General features: G+C 37.9%; 2 long non-coding RNA genes across 9 annotated transcripts in view; one reads left to right on the top strand and one right to left on the bottom strand.

Moving 5' to 3' along the window:
• LOC139362600 (uncharacterized) overlaps window positions 1-27,176 on the top strand; it is a 391,421-nt gene that overhangs the window by 192,495 nt on the left and 171,750 nt on the right. The window lies entirely within an intron of this gene.
• LOC105472794 (uncharacterized) lies at window positions 14,113-26,812 on the bottom strand. Of its 5 annotated transcripts, XR_011622741.1 has the most exons (6): window positions 25,821-25,972; window positions 24,889-24,961; window positions 22,141-22,528; window positions 20,636-20,712; window positions 17,721-17,991; window positions 14,113-16,183 (listed from the first exon to the last, which is right to left on the bottom strand). It is a non-coding gene; the product is annotated as an uncharacterized lncRNA (long non-coding RNA). The 5 variants fall into 5 exon arrangements; XR_011622740.1 differs by lacking the exons at window positions 14,113-16,183; window positions 25,821-25,972 and adding an exon at window positions 26,572-26,812 and having other exon boundaries at window positions 16,237-17,991; XR_011622738.1 differs by lacking the exons at window positions 14,113-16,183; window positions 25,821-25,972 and adding an exon at window positions 26,559-26,812 and having other exon boundaries at window positions 16,237-17,991.

The following is a 27,176-nucleotide window of genomic DNA, read 5'->3' on the forward strand; positions in this document are numbered from 1 at the left end:
CCCAAATATTCAAACTTTTTACAAGTGACTTCTGATTTCCCCTAACTTTTCACATTCATTCATTTTTCTAGGTAGGTCTAACAAATTACTTGTCAAAAATAAATCAGCAGTCAACAGTGCTAATATAATGGCTGCATATTTATGGTCAAGGTATGAGTTGAGATTTCCCTTATCATTTAGATTGTGGTCCTAAAAGTCTTTTTAAAGATATGCCAAATAGTAAAATTGAAGATTGTGCTCTTTAGGGATGCAAATATGTAGAAAAAGTAAACAGAGCTGCCTTTTCAGTGAAAACTAGCCAGAAAGAAAGCAAGTACTAATAATACACAAGAGCAGATTAACTCAAAGGTGGGTTTGTGCCAGTCAGTTAAGTAGAAGTCATGTTATCTGACTTTATCATTCTTTCCTAAGGATGTGGCAACAATATCGCTGGTAAAACATTGCTTCTGGGTGTGTTTGTGAGGATATTCCCAGAAGAGATTAGGATTTGAATAGGTAGACTGAGTTAAAAAGATCTTCCCTCACTAATGTGGCTGTGGAGGGTGGGGTAGAGGAGGGCAGGGCATCATCTAATCCATCCAGGGTCCACCCGAATAGAACAAAAAGGCAGAGAAGGGACAAAAAGGCAGAGAAGATGGATGTCCCAGCTCTCTCCTTGAGAGGAAGAGATTACCACTGAAAATCTCTTCTTGAGCTGGGACATCCATCTTCTCCTGCTCTTGAACAGCTGAGCTCCTCCTGGTTCTCAAGCCTTTGGACACTAGGCATTACACTAACAGCATCCCTAGTATTCGTGACTTCAGTCTTGGACTGGGAATTATGCTGTCAGTTCCCCTGGTTCTCAGGCCTTTGAACTCTGACTGAATTACATCACCAGCTTTCCTGGTTCTCCAGCTTGCAGATGGTAGATCGTGGAATTTCTTGACCTCCATGATCACGTGAGCCAATTCCCATAATAAATCTCCTCTATATATCTATATATATCCTATTGGTTCTGTTTCTCTGGAGAGCCCTGACTAATAAAGTATTGTACACCAACTGGCTCCATATTTATTTCCCTTTGCACAGTTCATGCTGAACAGAGCTTCTTTAACTCTCGTGTGGAAGAATTTCAAAGTGCTTAATGATTTACAAAAAATGCATTGTGCTGACTTTACAGTGGCCAAAATTTTTCCCAGTTCTCATAGATTCAAGGCCAAGAAAATCTCACTGGTGTGATTAGAAATGAAAAGAAAATCTTAGAATCACTAAATAGTTGAAGAAGTATAGACCTGCTGGATTGCCATTGCCCCTATGAGTCATATTTCTATGATTAGGTCAGCATGCAGTTCTAAAAATATGGAGACAACTCAAATAAAATAAAATAAAGGCTTGAAGGAAGTTGGCTTGCGCAGAACACCAACTCACATGATTTTAATGTTCACACTATAAAATAAATCAATGTTTGGACAAGCTATAGGAAAAATTGTTAAATAACCCCTATAGAGAAGGAAATCTAGACATACAACTATTGTCATGCACGTCCGTGTGAAGAGACCACTAAACAGGCTTTGTGTGAGCAATGAAGTTTTTTAATCACCTGGGTGCAGGCGGGCTGAGTCCGAAAAGAGCGTCAGTGAAGGGAGATAAGGGTGGGGCCGTTTTATAGAATTTGGGTAGGTAAAGGAAAATTATAGTCAAAGGGGGGTTCTTCTCTGGCGGGCAGTAGTGGGGGTCACAAGGTGCTCAGTGTGGGAGCTTTTGAGCCAGGATGAGCCAGGAAAAGGAATTTCACAAGGTAATGTCATCACTTAAGGCAAGGACCGGTCATTTTCAGTTCTTTTGTGGTGGAATGTCATCAGTTAAGGTGGGGCAGGGCATTTTCACTTCTTTTGTGATTCTTCAGTTACTTCAGGCCATCTGGGCATATATGTGCAAGTCACAGGGGATGCGATGGCTTGGCTTGGGCTCAGAGGCCTGACAATTATGTGTGCCATTATTGAAGGGGTTAACCAGGGACCCAGTCTAGGGGTCTTGAAGAGAGGTGAAAAATAGAATTCTCCAAGAATCAAACACACAGAATGGAAATATACAGTTCCCATTTGTATTAATTATGACTTTTTTGATTGCAAGCAACGGATTCTTCTTATAGCTTGTTTAACCACCGTAGGGGATATGGTATAATAACACAAGGTTGTCACACACGGATAGGGATGAAGCTGGGCTCCAGAAGAGATTTGAATCAGTGGCTAAGGTTAAAAGTTAAAATGTAAAACAGACATATATGAGCGCATCTATAGACAGATTAGACAGATGAATTTATGAATTTTCTATTTGTTAGACTGAAAACATAAATTTGGGTATCTGCAAAGCCATAAAACTGTACTAGATTAACTCAGATGAGTATTTAGATGGACAGTAAAAATGGTTAAGTTCTGTGTGCTGTGGTCCTCCATCTTTTTGGGCTTAGAAAAAGGAGGATAATCTTACAAAGGAGATGAAGAAAAAGCAGTAGGTGAGATAGGAGAAAGGCCGAGAGACTGAGATTTCCTGCAAACCTAATGCGAAAAGTTTTCAAGAAGAAGGAAGTGATAAATACTAACAACTACTGTGTGGAAGCGGAGTGAATTGGGACTAAGAGTTTTGGGGTTAACGAGATAGAAGTTTGTGAAAATTTCGACAGTCACATTTTCAGTGGCATAAGAGACATGAAAGCCTGACTAGGGGCTTTAAATAACATAGAAGTGGTGGCAGTCAAATATTGATTTTTTTTGAAGATTTTTGCTACAAGAATGGGAGTTAGGTAATAGATGGAGAGAGATGTGGAACCAAGGGAATGTTTGTTTTTGGTTTTGGTTGTTGTTGTTCTTGCTTTGTTTACTATTTTTATTTTTAGTAGAGGAGAGAGTAAAGAGTATCTTATGCTGTTAGAAGTGATCCAAGATAAAGAAAAACCTAATTATGGAAGAGAGAGAAGAGTCATTGCAAGAGTAAAGTTCTTGGCCGGGCACGGTGGCTCGTACTTGTAATCCCAGCACTTTGGGAGGCTGAGGTGGGCAGATCACAAGGTCAGGAGATCAAGACCATCCTGGCTAACATGGTGAAACCCCGTCTCTACTAAAATTACAGAAAAAAAATGAATAAATAAAAATTAGCCGGCGTGGTGGCGGGTACTTGTAGTCCCAGCTACCGGAGAGACTGAGGCAGGAGAATGGCTTGAACCCGCGAGGCGGAGCTTGCAGTGAGTGGAGATCACGCCACTGCACTCCAGCCTGGGCAGCAGAAAGAGAGTCCATCTTTAAAAAAAAAAAAAAAAAAAAAAAAAGTTCTTGAGTTGTTGAAAAGGGAAAGGATAAAAGGAAACAACTGAGGAGGAAAAATGGGTCTGAGGAACAGAAAAGTGCTTTTTTTTCTTATTATTTTACTTTAAGTTCTAGGGTACATGTGCACAAAATGCATTTGTTACATATATATACATGTGCCATGTTGTTGTGCTGCACCCATTAACTCGTCATTTATATTAAGTATTTCTCCTAATGCTATCCCTCCCCACTTCCCCCATCCCATGACAGGCCCTGGTGTGTGATGTTCCCCACGCTGTGTCCAAGTATTCTCATTGTTCAATTCCCACCTATGAGTGAGAACATACAGTGTTTGGCCTTCTGTCCCTGCGATAGTTTGCCCAGAATGATGGTTTCCGGCTACATCCATGTCCCTACAAAGGACACGAACTCATCCTTTTTTATGGCTGCATAGCATTCCATGGTGTATATGTGCCACATTTTCTTAATCCAGTCTATCATTGATGGACATTTAGGTAGGTTCCAAGTCTTTGCTATTGTGAATAGTGCCGCAATAAACATACTGTGCATGTGTCTTTACAGTAGTATGATTTATAATCTTTTGGGTATATACCCAGTAATGGGATGGCTGGGTCAAATGGTATTTCTAGTTCTAGATCCTTGAGGAATCGCCACACTGTCCTCCACAGTGACTGAACTAGTTTACAGTCCCACCAACAGTGTAAAAGCATTCCTATTTCTTCACATCTTCTCCAGCACCTGTTATTTCCTGCCTTTTTAATGATCGCCATTCTAACTGGTGTGAGATGGTATCTCATTGTGGTTTTGATTTGCATTTCTCTGATGGCGAGTGATGATGAGCATTTTTTTCATGTGTCTGTTGGCTGCATAAATGTCTTCTTTTGAGAACTGTCTTTTCATATCCTCTGCCCACTTTTTGATGGGGTTGTTTGATTTTTTCTTGTAAATTTGTTTAAGTTCTTTGTAGATTCTGGATATTAGCCCTTTGTCAGATGGGTAGATTGCAAAAATCTTCTCTCATTCTGTAGGTTGCCTGTTCACTCTGATGGTAGTTTCTTGTGCTGTGCAGAAGCTCTTTAGTTTAATTAGATTCCATTTGTCTATTTTGGCTTTTGTTGCCGTTGCTTTTAGTGTTTTAGTCATGAAGACCTTGCCTATGCCTATGTCCTGAATGATATTGCCTAGGTTTTCTTCTAGGATTTTTACGGTTTTAGGTCTAATATTTAAGTCTTTAATCCATCTTGAAGTAATTTTTGTATAAGGAGTAAGGAAGGGATCCAGTTTCAGCTTTCTACATATGGCTAGCCAGTTTTCCCAGCAGCATTTATTCAATAGGGAATGCCTTCCCCATTTCTTGTTTTTGTCAGGTTTGTCAAAGATCAGATGGTTGTAGATGTGTGGTGTTATTTATGAGGGCTTTGTTCTGTTCCATTGGTCCATATCTCCCAGTACCATGCTGTTTTGGTTACTGTAGACTTGTAGTGTAGTTTGAAGTCAGGTAGCATGATGCCTCCAGCTTTATTCTTTTTGCTTAGGATTGTGTTGGCAATGTGGGCTCTTTTTGGATTCCATATGAGCTTTAAAGTAGTTTTTTCCAATTCTGTGAAGAAAGTCATTGGTAGTTTGATGGGGATGGCATTGAATCAATAAATTACCTTGGGCAGTATGGCCATTTTCACGATATTGATTCTTCCTATCCATGAGTGTGGAATGTTCTTCCATTTGTTTGTATCTCCTTTTATTTCGTTCAGCAGTGGTTTGAAGTTCTCCTTGAAGAAGTCCTTCACATCCCTTGTAAGTTGGATTGCTAGGTATTTGATTCTCTGTGAAGCAATTGTGAATGGGAGTTCACTCATGATTTGACTCTCTGCTTGTCTGTTATTGATGTATAGGAATGCTTGTGATTTTTGTACATTGATTTTGTATCCTGAGACTTTGCTGAAGTTGCTTATCAGCTTAAGGAGATTTTGGGCTGAGATGATGGGGTTTTCTAAATACACAATCATGTCATCTGCAAACAGGGACAATTTGACTTCCTCCTTCCCTAATTGAATACCCTTTATTTCTTTCTCCTGTCTGATTGCCCTGGCCAGAACTTCCAACACTGTGTTGAGTAGGAGTGGTGAGAGAGGGCATCTCTATCTTGTGCCAGTTTTCAAAGGGAATGCTTCCAGTTTTTGCCCATTCAGTACGACGTTGGCTGTGAGTTTGTCATAAATAGCTCTTATTATTTTGAGATACGTTCCATCAATACCGAATTTATTGAGAGTTTTTAGCATGAAGGGCTGTTGAATTTTGTCAAAGGCCTTTTCTGCATCTATTGCAATAATCATGTGGTTTTTGTCTTTGGTTCTGTTTATATGCTGGATTACATTTATTGATTTGTGTATGTTGAACCAGCCTTGCATCCTAGGGATGAAGCCAACTTGATCACGGTGGATAAGCTTTTTGATGTGCTGCTGGATTCGGTTTGCCAGTATTTTTTTAAGGATTTTTGCATCGATGTTCATCAGGGATCTCGGTTTAAAATTCTCTTTTTTTGTTGTGTCTCTCTCAGCCTTTGGTATCAGGATGATGTTGGCCTCATAAAATGAGTTAGGGAGGATTCCCTCTTTTTCTATTGATTGGAGTAGTTTCGGAAGGAATGGTACCAGCTCCTCTTTGTACCTCTGGTAGAATTCAGCTGTGAATCCATCTGGTTCTGGACTTTTTTGATTGGTAGGCTATTAATTATTGCCTCAATTTCAGAGCCTGTTATTGGTCTATTCAGTGATTCAACTTCTTTCTGGTTTAGTCTCGGGAGTGTATATGTGTCCAGGAATTTACCCATTGCTTCTAAATTTTCTATTTGCATAGAGGTGCTTATAGTATTCTCTGATGATAGTTTGTATTTCTATGGGATTGGTGGTAATATCCCCTTTTTCATTTTTAATTGCATCTATTTGATTCTTCTCTCTTTTCTTCTTTATTAGTCTGGCTAGCAGTCTGTCTATTTTGTTGATCTTTTTAGAAAACTAGTTCCTGGATTCACTGATTTTTTTGAAGGCTTTTTTGTGTCTCTATCTCCTTCAGTTCTGCTCTGATTTTAGTTATTTCTTGCCTTCTGCTAGCTTTTGACTGTATTTGCTCTTGCTTTTCTAGTTCTTTTAATTGTGATGTCGGATCTTTCCTGTTTTCTCTTGTGGGCATTTAGTGGTATAAATTTCCCTCTACACACTGCTTTAAATGTGTCCCAGAGATTCTGGTATGTTGTGTCTTTGTTCTCACTGGTTTCAAAGACCATCTTTATTTCTGCCTTCATTTCGTTATTTACCCAGTAGTCATTCAGGAGCAGGTTGTTCAGTTTCCATGTAGTTGTGCAGTTTTGAGTGAGTTTGTTCATCCTGAGTTCTAATTTGATTACACTGCGGTCTGAGAGATAGTCTGTTATGATTTCTGTTCTTTTACATTTGCTGAGGAGTGCTTTACTTCCAACTATGTGGTCAATTTTGGAATAAGTGCGATGTGGTGCTGAGAAGAATGTATATTCTGTTGATTTGGGGTGGAGACTTCTGTAGATGTCTATTAGGTCCTTTTGGTGCAGAGCTGAGTTCAATTCCTGGATATCCTTGTTAACTTCTTATCTCTTTGACTTGTCTAATGTTGACAGTGGGTGTTAAAGTCTCCCATTATTACTGTGTGGGAATCTAAGTCTCTTTGTAGATCTCTAAGGACTTGCTTTATGAATCTGGGTGCTCCTGTATTGGGTGCATATATATTTAGGATAGTTAGCTCTTCTTGTTGAATTGGTCCCTTTACCATTATGTAATGGCCTTCTTTGTCTCTTTTGATCTTTGTTGGTTTAAAGTTTGTTTTATCAGAGACTAGGATTGCAACCCCTGCTTTTTTGTGTTTTCCGTTTGCTTGGTAGGTCTTCCTCCATCCCTTTATTTTGAGCCTATGTGTGTCTCTGCATGTGAGATGGGTCTCCTGAATACAGCACACTGATCACACTGATGGGTCTTGACTCTATATCTAATTTGCCAGTCTGTGTCTTTTAATTGGGGCATTTAGCCCATTTACATTTAAGGTTAATATTGTTATGTGTTAATTTGATCTTGTCATTATGATGTTAGCTGGTTATTTTGTTCATTAGTTGATGCAGTATCTTCCTAGCATCAGTGGTCTTTACAATTTGGCGTGTTTTTGCAGTGGCTGGTACCAGTTGTTCCTTTCCATGTTCAGTGCTTCCTTCAGGAACTCTTGTAAGGCAGGCCTGGTGGTGACAAAATCTCTCAGCGTTTGCTTGTCTGTAAAGGATTTTATTTCTCCTTCACTTATGAAACTTAGTTTGGCTGGATATGAAATTCTGGGTTGAAAATTCTTTTCTTTAAGAATGTTGAATATTGGCCCCCACTCTCTTCTGGCTTGTAGAGTTTCTGCTGCAAGATCTGCTGTTTGTCTGATGGGCGATTCTTTGTGGGTAACCCAACCTTTCTCTCTGTCTGCCCTTAACATTTTTTCCTTCATTTCAACCTTGGTGAATCTGACAATTATGTGTCTTGGGGTTGCTCTTCTCGAGGACTATCTTTGTGGCATTCTCTGTATTTCCTGAATTTGAATGTTGGCCTGCCTTGCTAGGTTGGGGAAGTTCTCCTGGACAATATCTTGAAGAGTGTTTTCCAACTTGGTTCCATTCTCCCTGTCATTCTCAGGTACAACAATCAAACATAGATTTGGTCTTTTCACATAGTCCCATATTTCTTGGAGGCTTTGTTCATTTCTTTTTACTCTTTTTTCTCTAAACTTCTTTTCTTGCTTCATTTCATTCATTTGATCTTCAATCACTGATACCCTTTCTTCCACTTGATTGAATCAGCTACTGAAGCTTGTGTATGCGTCACGTAGTTCTTGTGCATGGTTTTCAGCTCCATCAGGTCTTTTAAGGTCTTCTCTACGCTGTTTATTCTATTAAGACATTCGTCTTTTTTCAAGGTTTTTAGCTTCCTTGCAGTGGGTTCGAACATCTTCCTTTAGCTCAGAGAAGTTTGTTATTACTGATCTTCTGAAGCCTCCTTCTGTCAATTCGTCAAAGTCATTCTCCATCCAGCTTTGTTCTGTTGCTGGTGAGGAGCTGCGATCCTTTGGAGGAGAAGAGGCACTCTAGTTTTTAGAATTTTCAGCTTTTCTGCTCTGGTTTCTCCCCATCTTCGTGGCTTTAACTACCTTTAGTCTTTGATGATGGTAACCCACAGATGGGGTTTTGGTGTGGATGTCTTTTTTGTTGATGTTGATGCTATTCCTTTTGGAACAGGGAAGTGCTTTTGAAGAAAAAAAACAAGAGAGACAATGAATGTAGGAACAGAAATATAATCAAAGTTGGCAGAGAAATAGAGGCTGTTTACAGAGAAAACAATGAGGCAGGGAAAGAGAAAAGGAGACATAAGAAATGGAGAGAGAAACATGTTTTAAAAAGAATGCTTCATTTTCCTTTGCAAACCTGCTGTACTCACTCTTTCCCATCTCCGTGAAAAGCTCTATTATTCACTGAATTATGAAGCCATAAAACTATAGTCAACCTTTCCTGACTCTACACATCCAATTCATCAGCATATCCTTTTTGAATTACCTTCAAGATACCTTTAATTTCCACAATTACCACCATTTCTCAGCTATCTCTATAGTCCCAGCAACCAACATCTTTAACCTGATTACTGCAACAATTCTTCAAAAGCCTTACATGATATAACTCTTAACCCTTTATAACTCTATTGTCTACACAATAAGTGAAACAGTGTTTTACAAAAGCAATTCAGATTCTATCATTCTAAAGTTCAAAACTTGGAGAGGCTTACAATCATCCTTTGAATAAATCCCAAACTCCTTAGCATAGTGTCAAGGCCTAGCATTATCTGGCATTTTCCTACCTCTTTGAACTAACTTCTTACCTTGCTCCTCTGATCAGTGCCTTCCTGTGATGCTCTAACACAAAATTTCTGCCTCAGGACCTTTGCAATTGCTGTTCCCTCTACCTAAGTTGCTCTTCACTTGGTTTTCTGCATTATTATGTTCTTTATATCATCCATGTCTTAGTTTAAATGTCATCTCTTATGGAGGCTTATCTGACCCAGCTTTCCACAGTATTCTTCTTTCCCTAGACATGTGCTATCTTAACACCCTCATTTATTGCCTTCATAATCCTCACCACATTTAATCCTTGAGTGTTTAAATCCTCATTTCCTCTATCCTCTATAGCTGTATAAATTCAGTGAGGTCTGGGACTCCTCCTTTACAAAGACTTCCCAATTTAATAAAAAGTAGATACTTAGACATGTTGGTTGAAAGATGAATGGATGAAAGGAGAAAGGAAGAAAGAAGAAAAAAATGAAATTAGTCTGTATATTTTCAAGGGTGATATATACATATACATTTAAGTGGATTTGAATTTTGAAAGCCAAAACTCATTTGGAATTTCTAATGTAAATAAACCTCATAATCATGCTGAATAGTTGAAAAATTAAGATGAAATATGACACTGACATTCTTGAGACTAATATCATATTTGAAGAAATTTTAAAAATTATTATAAATTGAAATATATTTTAGAAATAACTTTATATACATAAGTGTTTTTAGAAAACAACACATATAGGTGTAAAAGGTAATAAAATTAAAATACTTTGACTCATGTTACTCTTGTTCTTAAATTCCTTCAATGACAGTACAACCAGCAAATGCTTGAAACTCTAATATAAAGTTGTTTATTGTATGTTTTTAGCTTATCTCTCCTGCTTTATCTCTAGTTACACATATCTTGCATTTTGTGATCTAACCATGGATATTTAGCCCCCTTCTGACTGCTAGTCCCTTCTCATCAATCCACGGATGGTTTATCTAGCCCATTTTTATCTCAAAACTCAATTCATACATCACTTCTGCTTGTAACTTTTACCAGCTGGCCTCCCTTCCAGTCTAGATATGAGACTTTCCACTTGACTCCCAAGATGTGGTCCATAGAATACCCTCAGCCTGTAGCCTTTTCCTCTTCTCTTTCTCAGTTCCTCTTTCTTCAAGATAGAGATGCTGATATGGTTGTTCAGACGTCAGGACATGTGGGTGGAGTCCATTCAGACAAGTTTGTACCCACCTCCCAAGAAAAAGCCACCTCTTTTTTTTCCTACATTACAAGCTTCATACTACATTTTTTCCAAAATTGCCAGTAGTAGCCTTGTGCTTGTGAACATGGGGAAAGGAAGCATTGCTAGGTTTGGGGGCTTATGTCCTATACTGCGATGTGATTTCTAGAATAATTTTACATGGGGCATTCTTTAACGACTCAGTTAACATGCTAATTTGCTATTGTTTCTATGCATGTGCTTCAAGTATCCAGGGAAGAAAGGGGAAAGCATAACTGTCAGAGATGTTTAGATGTTTGGAGTTAGATGTGTAAGTCTTACAGATTAATATGACTTACAGTGACTTACTACATTGTATCAGTATTCCCTTGAGGGTCACCATTCTCCTTACATTATTTGTCATTGTAATTCCAAGGTCTACAACTGAACTAAGTTCTACTAGGAACTCAATATAGTTTGGCTGAATGAAAGACTGGTTGAATGAATACATGACAATGTTCTATGTATTCTATATGAAGATGTTTTAATATTGGGCTGTTTTTATTGTTTATTTACTTGTCGGTTAATTTGTTTTATGACTTCATGACCTTTTCTTTAGCTGGAACCCTTTCAAGAGAATTTCCTTTTAGTCTTTAAAGCTGAATGTATTGGAAGCATTTGAAACCACTTATAAGTCTAATAATGACCAACAGAGCTTGCCTGTTATTTATGTTCTTCAATAATTTTAAATGTGATGTTTAAACATGTTAAAAGTAGTTAAATTGTTTTCTAGTTACATGATTTTTTTGCTTAGTTAGGAAGGTTTTATGCTTTTGTTAACCTTCAAAAGCAGAGGCACAACTGTGTTGTCTGGTTTAGGGAGATAAATTCCAGCTTTCTGCTCCTTAATGTTGTCATTTGTACAATGAACAAATGATATAACCTATTTCATATAGTGATTTCAAGGATTAAATTATATTATTAAATAACATAATATTTAGTATTATTTGGTAATGTTCTTACCATAGTTCCCTAAATGTACTAAAACTTAATGTTTGTCATTGTCCAATCATAAAATGGCCAATTAGCAGCTTGATGATAAAATAGAAGTAGATATTTTTAATTAAAATTAGACAGTAAATATAGACTTTAAAATTTTTATTATGAGTCAAAATAAATTCAATAAATAAATTAGGAATGAAATACATATAGGCAAATATTTAATTCTAACTGAAATCTGAGCATTTGTGCTATTGATATGCACAGGAGACAGGCAATACTGTGTAGAAGAGAATGGTTCCCCGGCAAAGACCCTACCCTCCAGCCTGAAGACCCAAGGTCCTAAATGAGGACAGCCATTTCTGTTTTCATGCCCAAAAAGTTGTCTTTTGGCCTGCCATACCCCCTATTCTGCACCTGTATAATCCCTGAACCCCAGGCTCCAGAAGAAGGCCAGCAAGCCAGCAGATCAGCAGATGGATGGACAGCGGAATGATGCGGAAGAGAAAGAGAGAAGAAGAGGGACATTTGAATGCCAAGAAGAGTTTGACTGGGAGTTGGAGAGGAATCCAGCTACTGGGAGACCCACCTACAGGGGAAGACCACATTCACACTCCATCCGCCACCTTCCAGCTCCCCATCCATCCCACTGAAAGCCACCTCCATCACTCATTAAAATCTCACATTCAAGCCCATGTGTGACCTGATTTTTCCTGAGACACTGGGCAAGAGCTCAGGACACAGAAAGCTTTCACATTGGCCCTCCGCCCTTTCAAAATGGCAGAGGGTCCATTGAGCTGATTAATACTTAAGCCGTCTACGGGCAGCAAAGCTGAAAGAGCTTTGGCGTTGTAGGCACCCGCTTCTAGACACTACCGTGGGACTAGACCCCAAAGCACTCACCCTCGGCCTCTGCACCTGCCTGTCTGCGTGCTCCCCCTCCCACCAAGGGTTTAAGCAGGAGGTGACTAAACATGCCAGCCACACCCCTGTGCTTCAAGGTGGAATGCTTCCATTTCACTATCTTCTGAAATGCAAATTTAACACGCAGCTCCCTCAGCTCTCAATCTTTCTCCTATGTCTTTTATTCTATGCAACCCTAAGAGAGACATTTTAATGTTTAAGGAATCTTAAACATTAAATCAACAAAGAAATCTATAATTTATTTAAAATAAATACATTTTTACACATAAGACTTAAAAACCCCATGTCTGTGTCATATATACCACTTTAAAGTGACAGAATGTACTTGAGTTTATTTATAGAGAACATTTGTATGAAATGAGAGTAATGATCATTATTGACTATCTTAGACTGCTTCTTCTGAGAGCAATAGCCTCTTATGAGTGAAAGTCAACAGATGGATTTACAAAGCCCACAAAATCATACAAAACTGTTTTTCCTTTACCTAATATAAATCTGACTGAGGATTTAGTCTAAATGTCATTTTTTATAGAGCATAGTCATGTATTACCTTACCCTCAACCCTTTTATCTTATTTTTAACTTTATTTTTATTGTTTTCCAACTTTATTGATATGTAATTCATAATTTTTAATATACTCAAGATGTATAATGTGATGATTTAATATATGAAAAATTGTAAAATGATTGCTACAATCAAGTTAATTACCACCTCCATCACTTCACTTAGTTACCATTTGTGTGTTTGTGTATAAGTTTGTATGCATGTGTGGTAAGGACACTTAAGATCTATTATCTTAGCAAATTTTTATAAAGTGGCTTTTTGCGGGTGTACCTTGTCATGCGCGTCCGTGTGAAGAGACCACCAAACAGGCTTTGTGTGAACAATAAAGCTTTTTAATCACCTAGGTGCAGGCGGGCTGAGTCGGAAAAGAGAGTCAGCAAGGCAGATAAGGGTGGGGCCGTTTTATAGGATTTGGGTAGGTAAAGGAAAATTACAGTCAAAGGGAGTTTGTTGTCTGGCGGGCAGGAGTGGGAGTCACAAGGTGCTCAGTGGGGGAGCTTTTTGAACCAGGATGAGTCAGGAAAAGGAATTTCACAAGGTAATGTCATCCCTTAAGGCAAGGACCGGCCATTTTCACTTCTTTTGTGGTAGAATGTCATCAGTTAAGGCGGGGCAGGGCATTTTCACTCTTTTGTGATTCTTCAGTTACTTCAGGCCATCTGGATGTATACGTGCAAGTCGCAGGGGATGCGATGGCTTGGCTTGGCTTGGGCTCAGAGGCCTGACATACCTCTCCTCTGGTTCCGTTCTGCTATGTAACCCTTCCACAACCCATGTTGTGTCTAGTTGGTGGGAGAAGTTTCCTTAAGTATATCCTAGACTTGTCAAATTTTATGGTCATTTTTCTTAAAATTGTATTTTTGAATTTTGATTGCCAACTGGCCTCCATAAGCATGATTCATATTTAGATGGGTTTTTAAATTTTTAATCAACTAGGATTCTAATGTTGACCAGCTTTTGTTACAGCCTATAAAGCAACCTTGATCCAAGCTTAGAATCTTAGGTGTAAAATAAATATAAAATATGTAATTGTTGGGCTTTGCTTTATCAAATTATATTAGACAACAAAATAGCAGCTTTTAATATTTAATGTAAAACACTTCAGAACTTCCACTCTGCTAATCTCAAGAAATATATTTATTTGTCTCTTATCTTCAAAAAGTCTGAGGACTCTAGGGATGCTTATTTATTTCAAATGATCAGCACTAGTGACTATTGTATTATAGACAAGAGATTGGAATGTCTGAAAAGCCCATTCAAGAACCTTATTCCTATTTGACTTCTGTGACTTACATAGAGTTCCTGCTGAAACCCCCAAATATAGCAGTTCTGCGTTATACCTGTTGTCTCCACTGTTTGTTGTGAACCTATATATTCATCCCGGATGCATTCTTTTCTGCTTGTTTGTTTAATCTTAGGATAATGATCTTGATACATATCCCAAGATAGCCTAAAAGCAAGTCTTGATTTCAAGCAACAGCGTGGACGAAGGTTGGGGTGGGGGTAGAGAACAAGACCCTTCCTTTAAATAATATGGTATTAAAGTTGCACACATCAATTCTTCTGACATCCAAATACCCATAACTTAGTTGCAAGGTGTATTAGGGTTCTTAAGAGAGACAAGACTAATAGATTGGATGTATAAATGAAGGGGAGTTTATTAAGGAGGATTGACTCACAGGATCGCCAGGTGAAGTTCCACAATAGACCATCTGCAAGATGAGGAGCAAGGAAGCCAGTCCAAGTCTCAAAACTTCAAAAGTAGGAAAACCGACAGTGCAGCTTTCGGTCTGTGGCAGAAGGCCTGAGTGTTCCTGGAAAATCTCTGGTGTAGGTCCAAGCATCCAAAGACTTCAGAACTTGGAGTCCAATATTCAAAAGCAGAAAGCATCCAGCATGGGATGGCCAGAAGTCTCACCCAGTCTGCTCTTTGCATTCCTGCTTTTCTGCTGACAGCTGATTAGACGGTGCCCACCCAGATGGAGGGTGTGTCTGCTTCTCCCTGTCCACTGACTCGAATGTTAATCTCCTCTGTCAACACCCTCACAGAGACACCCAGAAAGAATACTTTGCATCCTTCAATCCAATCAAGTTGACACTCAATATTTACCATCACAAGTTTGGAACTCAGAAAATTTCAGCCTTTATTTTGTGTGGCCAAGGGCTATCCTAAGAATAATTTATTAGCATTAAGGAAACCAGGAGAAGAGCTATTGGGGTATAACTATTGCTACCATTGTCCACTTCTCTGAATACCCCATAAATTCATTGTATCAGTCTTCCAATTATAAAATATGTAGTCCAACCTCCACGAGAGACCACTCATAAGTTCTATGCAACTGCTCAATAAGAGTGCCCAGCATTTTACAATGATGTTGAGTGGAATCATAGCCAGTACCCAGAAACCTAAAATACAAGCTATTTCTAAGCCCTTTCTTCTAATACAAAGCCAATACCCAAAGGGGGAGTAATCCCAAGATAGCCGAACTTAACCTCTTGTTTAGAAAAGGGTAGAGTCCAGATACAGAAGGCTCACTGAAGCCATAATAATTATCAAATGCAGCCGGGCAGGAATTGAGACAACTCCACCGGGCAGCAGAGTAAGCCATTGGTCTCACTAAGATTCTGTTCTGTTATGAGTGAATTGTCACCCCCAAGAAAAGATATGTTGAAGTTCTACATCCCAGTACATCAGAATGTGACCTTATTTGGAAGTGTAGTGATTGAAGATTTAATAAGTTAAGACAAGGTCACACAGGAGTAGAGTAGGCCCATAATCCAATATAACTGGTGCTCTCAGAAGAGGAAAGAAACACAGACAAGGGACACAGGGAGAACACCATGTGGAGATGGAGGATCAGAGTGATGTATCCACAGTCCAACAAAAACCAAAGATTGCCAGCCCAGTAAACCATCAGCGGCTAGAAACAGGCAAGAGAGGATTTTACTACAGGTTTCACAGAGAGCATGGTCCTGCTGACACCTTGATTTTAGACTTCTAGACTCCAGGACTGTGGGACAATATGTTTCTGTTGTTTTGAGCCACCCAGTTTTTGATGCTTTGTTACAGCAGTGGGAGTTTCCTTTGTATTCTTCCACCTCCATGTCCACATCTGAAGTGACCTTTGGAAAGTACGCACTTCGAAGGGAAGCCCAATTTTTATAGCATGCTTCCTCATGGATCAAAGGCAGGGAGTCAGGAGCTATCTTGGATATTGTGTTACTACAGACTGTGGCCACTACGGCCCAGTGGTTTGAATGACAGGCAGGGAGGATGAAGATTTTGGAGGCTGTTGATCCCTGTTATGAAACAGAAAAACTATTTCATAAAATCAATAAACAACAATGGGATAATAAAATTTTAATAAAGTAATTGTTGACAAATATTCACTGAAACAATAGCATTAAGAGTAATACTAATAAGTATTGAAAATGTCAATGCATTTTGGATGTTTTTGGCCATTTTCCACATGATTCTACGAGAAAGATAAATACGGACTCAATTAGCCTACAGGTAGACATAACAAAAACCATAATTCTGATAAGGAAGACGTTCCCTGCATGCAACCTGAAATACAAACTGACTGGGAGGCCAGTTATTTCCAGGCTGGCAAATTTAAAATCCAACAATTTCTGTATCTCAAAACAAGTAAAATAGAAACAAGAGATTTAGCCAAAGACAACTCTAGCCTCACATTTTCTCAGTGTGTCTCTGCTTCTGCTACACGGTTTTAGTGGACTCACTCACTTTACTCCTTTGTTGAGACAACTCCTCTAAAAATTGATGTGATTCCTTGCATCTTGCTTACACTTATTATTTTCACTTGCAATTATGTCGTATCTTTTCTCAATCAACAGTTTTCCCTTCTTCACTGGATCATTCTATTAGCAAATATGCTTCCATAGCTTCTATCTTCTTTTAAAGCATAGATTCCATTTTAAAAATTCTACAAAAATTTACAAATCTACCATGATCTCATATTTATCCCCACCTACCATCCCATTTATATCTTCTTCTTTATAGCATAACTCTCAGTGATAACCACTAAATAATTTATATGTATCCTCTCTCCCTCACATCTATGCTCTTTGACCTTATTTCAGTCAGGCTTTGGCATCCACCACTGTCTTTAAACTATTCTTTGCATGGTCATGAATGATATCAAAGTTGCCAAATTCAACTCAGTCCTCCTCTTACTTTTCCAAGTCAGTATATTTTGACAGAGTTAATCATCCTCCAGAAGTAATTGCCAAGTACTATTTCTTTCAAAGCCTTTACATTGATAAATTCCACATGTATTTTCCCAGTTTCTGTTTTTCCCATGACTGTAAAAGTCAATGCCTCTGATATAATTCCACTTTGATACTTAATAATCGTAACAATCTTAGCCATTCTAAAATATAATTCTTAATTCTTAGCACACCACAAAATAAAAGAAATGAGAACAAAAACAAATGAGCAAATAAAATTATCTTCTTTTCCCAAGAGTTTTGTGTTAGTCAGGATTCTCCAGAGAAACAGAAGCAATAGGGATGGGTAGGTAGGTAGGCAGGTAGGTAGGTAGATGGATACATAGATAGATACATAGATATCTTGTAGGAAAATCTGGGTTCTTGTCATACAACCAGGAAAGGTTAGGCTTGCAGACACTTTGAAGAGTAAGGGGGATGGAATTTCTTGGGCGAAAAGGAGAAAGGAAAACAACACGGGGAAGCAACAGCGGGGTTCCTGTTAACAGGCCCTCATCTCACAGATTGAATCCCAGTTTCCCATACAGGAAAAAGAGGGGCCGGGCTCCTCCCCACTGCAGATGGCATGAACTTCCAGTGGCTCCACCTTGTTCTCCCAGTGCACAGGCTGGTCAGAGGTTCTCCGGGTACCCCTTTATACTTGGCTGTCATAGATAGATCAATAGATAGATGGACAGATGGATGGTAGAGTACTATTATAAGGAATTGGCTCATGTGATTCTGGAGACTAAGAAGTCTGAAAATCTGCATTGAGCAAGGCAGACATCCAGCAGAGCTAATGGTGTAGTTCCAGTCTGAGTCCAAAGGCTTGAAAACCGGGAGAGTTGATGGTGTGGTTCTAGTCTGAATCTAAAGACCTGAGAACCAAGAGAGACAATGCTATAAGTGCCAGTCTGAGAGCTGGAAGGCTGAAGACATGAGAACATGAGAAGACCCAATTCTTTAGTTTTAGCCTGGAGACAGAAAAATATAAATGTCCCAAATCAAGTAGTTGGGCAAAAACAGACATCTCTTACTCAGCGTTTTTGTTCTATTCAGGTCTTCAATTGACTGGATGAGGCCCATCGACCATAAGGACAACAGTCTGCTTTACCCACTCAAATGTTTCGACTGATTCAAATGTTAGTCTTTCTAGAAACACTCTCACAGACACACTCAGAATAATGTTTGACCAACTGTCTGGGCATGCCATGGTCCAGTCAAATTGACACCTAAAATTATCAAAGTATCATATCACAGAACATGGCACCATTAAGCTCCCAGTTGTTCAGATGAAAACACCTGAAGTTAATCTTGACTCCCCTTTTTGTACTCCTTACATGCAATCCAGTAGAAATCCTGGGATCTCTATCTTCAAAATAAATCCATTATCCAACTACTTCTGTCATCTCCACTGCTATTATTTTAGTCTACACTAAGACCATCTCTCATCTTGGCTGCTGAAATAGTTTTCTAACTCAACTTTCTGCTTCAGTTCTTGTCCCTCTAGAATTTATTCACACTGTATGTAATGAAGTTCTTCTAAAACACAAGTCAGATCATTTCACTTCCAGGAATATAATCCTTCATTGGCTTTCCTTAATATTAGAAAGAAAATCCAAAATATGTATGTTGATTTACAAGGCTTTCTATGCTCTAACCCCTGGCTACCTTCGATCACATTTCCATTTACCAGCCCCTCTGCTGACTATACTCTAGCTGGAGTCCTGTCTCCTTCTTAAACAGGCTTTTCCCTGAGGTTAATTTTCACTGAGACATTCAAATGACAGGATGCTTTCATTCATTCAGATTTCTACTCAAATGTCACCTCCTCGATGCGAACTTTTATGACCATCTATCCAACTTTTATCACCATTACTCTCTCCCCTGTTTTATACTTATTCAGAGCACTTAATAATGCTTGACTGTTTATCACACATTTATCAGTTATTGTCATGGTCAACTATTGAAATCTAAGCACGAAAACAAAATCTGTCATTGTTTCCAATGCTGTGTGTGTGTGTGTGTGTGTGTGTGTGTGTGTGTGTGTGTGTTTTAACTCAATGCTTTATTTTTCTTCCCTTTATCTGGTCTATATCGAAACTACTCCAGTCATCTTCATAAGTTTCAATACCTGTAAACCACAAACTAAGGTTCATCTATATCCCAGATGACTCCTTAAAGCTTAGACAAGACTGAAAATGCATACATGGAAACATTTAAGATATGCATACAAAGAAATATGGAGATAATGCAGCTCCATCTGAATTGAGTCCAGCCATTAATAAATATCTTGCCAACCATTCTCAAGAATTTAGAAAGATATTTGTCTTAAAGTAATGGTCTTATAATGACCATTTGAGTAATTTTTTCAAAGCAGAGAGCTGCTGCAAGATAAATGTCACCAACAATAGAAACACAATATTAGTAACTTTCAAATGATCGATCTTGTCAGTGAAATAATAAAGTTAAAGCACTGTTCTCCCCCTCACAGTTGGAAAATCCAACTCTTCTCAGCTCACAATACATCTGACAGTCCCAGTTTCTCCTAAATCCCATCCCATAAATCTCAATGATAACATCAGCCTGGGCGCCTTAGCCTGAGTCCAGCTTCAGACTCTGAGTAACTGGAAACATTATGGTAGTAGACACACGTCTTCTTCTTCATTCCCCACTGTATACCCAACCCCTGGAACAATGCCTAAATGCAGTCAGGGCTCAGAAATCACAAAGACTTCTTACCTTACTTATTCTTCTCAGCTGCTCTGGTGATATCTTACCTCTTCTTCCAACCAGAACTTCTTTGATGAGCAATAACTCACTAACCCAGAAGCTTGAGGGTAAAACAGAGCCAATACTGCTGGAAGTCAAATCCAGAGCTCTGATAGCAGTGGCTTTATTAGTGTAAGTGCCATAACATGCTACTCTACGTGTGTGAGTAGGCAAGAGACAAGCAATGAAAGCCACATTGATTGAACTTAACTATAGGAGGCTGCATATCTTGTGCCTTGGGGTTGTGCCTATTAATTTCTGAGGTTCACTTGGTTACCCTTATCTTAAAAGGTTATGGCATTTCAAATTTGAGCAAAGACTCAAGGATAAGACCTCACAACCTTTTGCCATCAGGAATAATGACATGGAAAAGGATGAACAATATAAACCAACATGTTTGAAACAAGTCCTCCTGTTTTTCATTATAAGCTATTTTGAATGCTGACAAATTCATTATTTTTATACAATTACAGCAGCTTAATGTTTGCTCATTTTACTATTCAGTAAATCTCCCATTCATTCCATCTCCTAGTCTCCAGTCACCCTTCACCCTGGGAGTGAAGGTCAGAGAATAGCAAGGGGTAACAACTAATTTAGAGGAAACCCTTAGCCACTTCCTATGTAACCATTCAATCAGCAAAGAAACACCAGCTTTAACGTCATCATTTGTGCCTTGACCCAGTGACTGCCCATTAAACAGAGGAAGGTCAAAGCCTATCAGTAGCTTAGCAACCAGCATATTTTCCTTACCACTTAAGGTGAGCCTCTATTCAGCAGCAATTCCGGCCCAATTGACGTTCATCTGGCTGAGCAGTTTCCTTCCTCTACTGAAATAGGAAGATCCTACAATTATGTGCTTCCCCACGGTCGAGATGTCAGGGATTAGACTCATAAAAGGCAAATCTTAGCCAATTGGATGAATATCAAGAATAGAGTACAATTCCCAAATTAGAGCGTCTATAAAATACCGTCCATTTACCACCTTTTTTACCCTCTGTTATCTCATAGCCTATTTGCCTCTTTTTCTAGATTTACTAAATTCTCTGGTGGGAATAGATGAAAGAAAAGCAATTGATATGCATGAATTTAATCTCACAAAACGGAGTGTTTTGTTTATCAAAGCAGAAAAGATACCCTTAGGGATAACTTTATTCACAATACCATGAGTAAAGTAAATTTCAAGGCAACATTTGAGGGTAAACTACCCTAAAAGGTCTATCTAGAACCATTATCCTTGAAAATGTTAGCAGTTACAGAGGTTTCAAGGAAGTTCTACAACAGGGTAAAGCAAATATATTAAACTAGTTTTCACTTTGGTAAAGAAATAATATTTTGAGAAATATTAATGTAACTTGGGTTTCAAAAATCTGTATCAAATGTGAGATTTTTTTTAATCTCATGGACAGTAAAATGCTATTCTCTGAAACAGATGAAAACATGCTTTTTCATTAAATAATATATTTCAAATGTAGCATTTATTATGAAATTGTGCTATGATCTTAAATATATTATAAATTTAGGTAAAATTAAAAATTATTTATTCTAGTAATAGGACAAACTAAATATTTCTGTTGAATAGTGATTTGTATGCATGCAAATGGAGATAAATTTGACTAAATCTCCATAATGTATCATTGTCAATTTTTTCTAAAACTTGTAACCTTTTCAGGTTCTGACTCTAGAAACTAGGCAATTGCCTCTTTGCTTACAAATAAAATATTTGGGATATGTAAACAGTGGTTAACTGTCACTTGTAAATTATTATTGTTCAAATGGTAGGATCTATATAATATAATGATATATTTTTCATGAAAAATATGTCTTTAATGTTGATGTTTCATTCTTTATTACTACAGAAATGGTACCTTAGTTTGTTAAAGTTTTTCTACCACATGAAACATACACAGTATTTAGTACATGGTCAGATGGTTTAATGTTAGTTTATTAAAGTTTTTCTACCACGTGAAACATACACAGTATTTAGTATGTGGTCAGACGGTTTAATGTCAATTTCTGCTTGTTTTCTGCCAAGAACTGAAAGAATGGGAGTAAACCATGAGAAAGAGTGAAACAGGAAAAGAAGTCAAAGTTGGTCATAACTTTCAACAGCTAGGGCTCAATCCTTTGCCACCTTACAGTTGCATGAGGGAGGGAAAAGAGGGGCTTTCCTTCACTGGCTTTAATCCTCCCTTGGTCAAGGGCATCCCCAAGGGGTGTTAACTTTTCCACATTACGAGGTTTTTTTAAAGACTCACCTGTACCAGGCAGATTCCTTTCAGAAAAACCCGAGAAAAAGGCTAAGAGATTCTTGGCAGAGCTGAAGCAAGATGCTGTCAGGTTCAGCTCTGTGAAGCTGATTGCACAGCTGGAGTAGAGGTGAGCTGAGAGGACTTCAGAGTAAACATAAGAGGTGTCCTACAGGGTGCATCTTTGCTCAGATTTCCCCCTAACGAGCTCCAGTAAGTCAAATTCATGAGAGAAACTTCAAGGACGCAGCCCAGTTGTAATCTGTTCCAAAGCCTTCACACTGAAGAATTAGTGGCGTAAGTTCCAGTCTCCTGTACAGTCACTGGTACTGATCATTGTTTTCGTTACCTCCTCTTTCCACTTTTCCTTCTATGTCTCCCTCACCTTTGAACAGCACTGTGGGATGCATGGGTTGTTTGCTTAGTCAGATAATACCAGTCTTCATCCTCAAAGGATCTAAGGTCTTAGTTGGTTCCTGCAATTGTGCTCTTACAATGAGTACTGAGAATACAAGCACCATGAAATGAATGCCCAGTTAATGCCTCATGTTCAGAAAGTAGACCTTCTTACCCTCCTTCGTAGCAGCAAGCTCAGCTCCTATATTCAAGCTGAATTACCCCTCAGCAGTATAATAACTCTTCATTTTGCTGCAAAAGCACAAAGTAACTAGGTTATGCTTTCTGGTTGAGTGGTTCCTCGTCTGTATGAAACAGGTGCTCCTGAGCAGGACAGATTGCTTTTTTTATACTTATCAGTGTTGCCAGGCTATGGTCTTCTGTCATTCAATTGAAGACTAATCGAGGTGTTTCTGGGAAGGTATTTTATAGAGATGATTAAAATACATAATGAGCTGACTATAACTAAGGGAGTTTCCCTAGATCACCTGAGTAGGCCTGATTTAATAGTTGAAAGGTCTTCAGAGCAGAGGTGAAATATCTCTGGAGAATAAGAGATTCTGCATGACGATAGTAGCTTCAGACTGTGCCCAAAACTTGTAGCCTGCCTTTCCTGATGACCTGCCCTACAGATTTTGGAATTTTGGACTTGCCTAACTGTATCCTATAATCATACAACATGCAAGCCAATTCCTTGAAAAAAAAAAAATTCCTCCTTAACCCCTGTAGGTACTGCTTCTCCTACTAGATCTGTTTCTTTGATTGAATCATCCTGAACCAGTAGGTTCTGTCTCTTTCTGTCTGAATTACCTATTGCCTGGCACATTGTTTTAAAGTGGCAAGCTTGGCCAAATTAGTGATTTGTCACAATTCGTACCTACAGCTCTTTCATATGCCCTACAAATACTATCAACTTTAATTTCTTTTTATACCACATCTTTTGTTCTGTAACAAATTTCCACAAATTCTTCCTGAGATATTAGTTAGACATATAACAGACAACAGATACGATGTTAACTAAAAGAATGTCAATGTAACCAAGAAACTGAACAAAAGCCAAATTTCTAAGGAATGCAAACAAAATGAGCAGATGACAAGTGACAGGTCTAATATTTTTATATTAGCCATTTCTTTTGCACAGACTCAATAAGGAATTAATTAAATACCCCTTTGGAACCAGAGCCATTTCAGTGAGTTATAGCACTTGAAACTAAAATTGACCATTTTAAAATGAACATGTCCCATGAGGTAAACATTCTCCACTGAAATATGGTCGGCTACTATGAAAACCTAATGATTTGTCTTTGAAGACCCGTAACTAAATAATAAGTCTCAAACCAATGGCATTGAGATAAATAAATGTTTATAAATTCTGGGTCATTGAATGATAAAAGACATAGTATCTTAAATTTAGCTGATTGATTTAACATGATCAAGCCATGTATAAATGGATACCAATATTAATGAATATCTTTTATTAAACCCTAATGCTATGTTTATTTAATATAAATATTTATTAAGTATATGTAGCTATATATTTAATATATATACATATATTCTAATATATATAATTTATAAATCATATCTTTATATCTATACCTGTATCTCCCATGAAGTTGAATTAATCTCAGAAAACTGAGGCAATGTTTGTTTTTGTCAGTATGAATTCCTGTATACTACAGTAGCAAACAGTTCCCCATATGTCAGGCAGAAATTAATATTTTGCTCATGCCACATACTCCATGCTCATTAGCAGCTGCCTCTGCTCACAAGGCACACATTAGCACCTCCAGTCTGCCTGATGGAGGCTCTACCACCTTAATCACAAGGTTTCATGGTTGTGTGCCACCTCATAGCTCATCATCTTGTAACTATACCATCTTCAACATGTGGCCTTGATGTGACCTCAGTAAACTAAGAGAGAAAATGGAGAATTGTGTATAAACTTTTTATTACTTCACCTCCAGTGTGAACATACTACTCTTGCTCACCTTTCATTAGCTAGGAATAATTATGTGACCCCAACCAAGGTGACTGGAAAACACACAGAACCAGAGTGCTTGTTGAGTACCCTTTCTTCACTACAGTCCACTCTTAACAGTCTCCAATATACTTCCTTTTCTCTCATCTTCTTACATGTAGACTCACTCAACTTCTCTCAAAGAGGTACACCCAAAAGTCTTATGTACTCTTTATTTTCTACTCAAAAGATCTCCAGAGATGTGTGGCATATTAATTAATAAATAAAAATATGTAGTCAAAGAGGCAAAATAACACATTATTTTGATGCCTGTCAAAAGGTAGAAAATATAATAACAGCTATTAGAATCCAAGATATGTTATGAATACATCAATACTTACAGGTTTATACAGGTTGCAATGAGTAATTTCCAGGTCTGACAATTGTGTTAATTCCAAGATTTGAAGTATCATTCTTTAAAAAGTTACGGTTAATGAAGAGTGAAATACATCAATAATGCCAAGACATAGGAACAAAATATTAATATAGGAAGAGAGAAAAGAAATAATTTAGTACAAATAATAAGTCACACTAAGTTTCTTAAGACTCACTATTTGATGACTAGGGCCTAAGATGATATATACATTTATTTACTTAATTTGGTTTTCCTTTCTTCCACCACTTGTTGACCTGTTATAAATATAGAATTCCTAGCACATTAAGGTACTATGTGATATTTTTGTGTTTTGTCTTTGTCTGTATTAGTCATAGTTCTCCAGAGAGATCGAACATAGGATATACATAAATAGATATATGAAAGGAGATTTATTAGGAAGAAATTAAATCACACAATTATAGAGACAGAGAATTTACTCATATAATTATGGAAGCAGAGAAATTCCACAATAGGCCATCTGCAAGCTGTTGTACCAGGAAAGCTGGTAGTATGGCCTAGTCCAAGATGGAAGGATTGAGAACTCTCAGTTTGAAACCAATGGCCCAAGAACCCCGGGGACCGCTGGTGCCAGGCCTGGGGTCCAAAAGTCAGAGAACTTGAAGTTCTGATTTCTAAAGGCAGAGGGGCATTCAGGCTCTGGAGAGAAAGAATTTCTCCTTCTTCTGCATTTTTTGTTTTTTAACATCCATGCCCCTTGCCAATTGGATGGTGCCACCTACATTGAGGTGCCACCTCCCTCTCTGCCTTCTTTCTTCTCTATCCCCACCTTTCTTCCTTCTCTCTGTCTTACTTTCTTCAGAGCCTGATCACTAAGATATAATCACTGCGTATGTATTTTTTCACAGAGTGGACCTTAGGTACCCATTTCTCACCAACCTGAGCCCACAGGTTCTACCAAATCTGAAATAAGAGAAATTTGTGCTCTCACTACGGCAGGCACTCTGAATTTTTCTTCTGCTCTGAATGGAGCTTTGTGCTTCAATCTTCCTCATTAAGTCCACAGATTCAAATGCCAATCCCCTCTAGAAACACCCTCACAGAAACAACCAGAAATAATTATTTACTAGCCATTTGGGATCCATCAACACAGTCAAATTGACACCTACAATTAATCATCACAGTATCTCAACAGTTGAAATGGAATAGATGGCTAAATTAACAATTGTCTCCTATACACTTTGCTTGACAAAATACATGAGCTGTTCAACAGTCATCTTTGCCTTTGGGGTTCCTTTACAATAGAAGATGGAGGAAGAAAAGCAGGATACATAGTGAGTAATATTTAAATTAGTGAAATAAATACAGTTAATATTGAATCATCTTGCTATTCTAGTGTACCCCAATTAGAAATAGTGCAATGTAACAAAAAGTGCACATAACTCAGCTGCTTTAATTTCAACTTTAGAATGAAAAAGCATTAATCTGTCAAACAGAAATCATCAACTCAAACTATTAAAGATAATGCAAATGCAAGACACATTAATATTTTCAAAGTATTGAAAACCAGTGAATAAAATAAAGTATATATAAAAATTGTATGCATTTCTCAATCAAAATTAAACATATTTGTTGATTATCATCATGAATAAATATGAGGGCTACAAACAAACTTACTATGTGGAAGTACCTTTGAAACATCATTTAGGTAGAATTAAAATTTACTAAATACTAAATTTGAATGTATCATTTTGTCTGGAAGTTATATGGAAATTCCTTAGCATATTTATCATTTCTATCTCTTATAAAAGTAAATTTAATTAATATAGTCTGTGGTCCCATTGTAGACATCAGTCTCTTATTAGGTATATGGGACTAATGTTTAGACAATGTCCTGAGGGACCCAGTTAACTCTCTCCAATCCCAGTCCATGTTGTTATCCTTCTTACACATGACGTGACAAATGAATGCCAATGGCTACAAGGGAATGTGAATAAAACTAACATTCCAAGATAGAATTAAGCCTCAGGTTGAAATTCTCTATGAAGTAAATGCTGTTTACTTGGTTTCTGCCCCCTATGGCACCAAAATTTTAAATTTAGCAATTTGGTAGAACTAGGGTAGTTTCTGTATGATGTCAACGTCAGAAAGTTACCTTGAGCAGGGGCAAAATGTTTCTTAACTTGGAAATTTATGACCATGGTTAAGCATATCTGAGAAAGACTGATTCCCCCATTTGATTAAAATAGAAAACAAGCAAACAAACAAAAATTTCTAGATAAATACAATATATGT

The sequence above is a fragment of the Macaca nemestrina genome, chromosome 4, assembly GCF_043159975.1.
Source record: "Macaca nemestrina isolate mMacNem1 chromosome 4, mMacNem.hap1, whole genome shotgun sequence".
NCBI lineage: Eukaryota > Metazoa > Chordata > Mammalia > Primates > Cercopithecidae > Macaca > Macaca nemestrina.